The sequence below is a fragment of the Lissotriton vulgaris genome, unplaced genomic scaffold, assembly GCF_964263255.1.
Source record: "Lissotriton vulgaris unplaced genomic scaffold, aLisVul1.2 SCAFFOLD_3520, whole genome shotgun sequence".
NCBI classification, from domain to species: Eukaryota; Metazoa; Chordata; class Amphibia; order Caudata; family Salamandridae; genus Lissotriton; species Lissotriton vulgaris.
In genome coordinates, this window is record NW_028252497.1 from 83389 (window position 1) to 85236 (window position 1848).

Consider the following 1848-nt stretch of genomic DNA (forward strand, 5'->3'; position numbering starts at 1 on the left):
TACGTACAGTTGGACAGGGTCAAATGATGTACATGAGCACTCTTTTTTCTGATGTCTGAATCCAGGTTCAATCTGCTCTGTGACTTCATCATATATCTTTTTATGCTCAACGTTTAGTTGCTTTACCAAATCTTCTAAGTTAACTCCATCCGCTTGAGCTTGTTCCATAGCTCTTTCCACCTCATCCATGGCAGTGGCAGCTTCATTTTGGATAATAGGTCCTCCTAGTGGATCCTGACACAATGAAGTAGAACTCTGACTATCTTGAGAACTGTCTCTAGCTATCTCTTCAGCAATTGTGGTTTCTTGCTCCATTTCTTCATTCAACATTTGCAGATAATTTAGAAAAATAGGACATTCTATGGTATCCTTCGTTGCATTAATAGAGTCTTCATAACAGAGAAAATCTCCAAGTAGTTCCTCTTCTGTACGCCATGGCTTAAAGAGTTGCAAAAGAGCTAAATAGTAAAATTCTCTTTTGTCTGGAGCTTCACAACTCAATTTTCGATGATTAATCAAATGGCCTTTTTTCTGCTTCACTAGACATCCTTCATAGCCAATGACTGCATATTTTCCATTATTGATATCTTCTGTGATGTTCCTCTTATAACTGTAGTTTTGCAGAACTTCATACAAACAAGTGTTCTCAAGGTGAGTACTTCTATTTGGATAGTATGTATCCAACATATTTGTCTTCAAAATATCTGTACTGTTTTGTTCTTTCTCCGCCAAATATTCAATTTCCTGTACAGATTTCAAAACTCGGTTTCGTGTTGCAGCAAGACCTAGACTCACCCAAATGATTGTTCTTGATTTGGCATAGAGACTTGCTGATGATAACCGATCAGAACATTCATATGCTCCAATTTCTCGATGCGACAACATCTTCAGACTGAAACTGTATAATTTCTTGCTTAGACTCTTTTCATGTGAAATGTCCTCCCACATTTCCTTCAGTTCTGTCTTTTCTTTTTTGGTGATGTAAGATGTCACATATCGAGCCACAGCAATAGAGTTGTCAGCAACGAACTGAATATCCATGTTAGCATTCCACATGGACAAAATCACTGGGTTGTAATCGTTGATTCTTCATTTCTTTTCAAATTGTATGTATTTTTGGGAGATTTCCTCATCACAGTATGTCGTAGAGATGACATCAAATTATTTACTCTTCCCTTAGAAATCACTGGTCGTGGAAATGCAAAACGACATTTCGTGTAGTACTTTTCCTTGTTTTTAAATTTTCGTCGACAGTACTTTCCACAATGATGAGATTGAAAACGTAAAACTTGTTGCCTTAAACTGTTTTCTACAGTAGATTTTGGAACAGTGCATGTTGAATACTCTTCAATGAAACTCATCACTATTTCATCTGAATCTGATCCAAATTTGGGTGCATCTTTAATCCACAACAACATATGTATATGAGGAGCACCTCTCGCTTGATATTCCTTCCTCCAAAAGAAATCCAAAACCTCTCCAAGGGGAGGATTTTTTTTGTTGGTAATAAAAGACATCATAGCTTCAAATCTATGATTGAAATATCTGCAAACATTCACTGGATCCAAAGAACACAGTTCTCCAGGTGTTTTTAATTCTTTATTTGGTATGTTTCCATTTGCCTCTCGTAGAAATTCAAGTAAGTCATCCCATGCATACTCAGCACAGCTAAGAGTGAGGAACCATGTAGGAGTTCCTAAGTTTCTTAGCATACATGTCAATTCTCCATGACGACGGAACCAATACTCATTGGTTCCAAGTTGACATGCCATGAGATTGATTAGCTGAGATTCCAAAATACTATCTTGCAGATTAACTTTCTCCATAAAGTCCCTTGCAGAAACATTT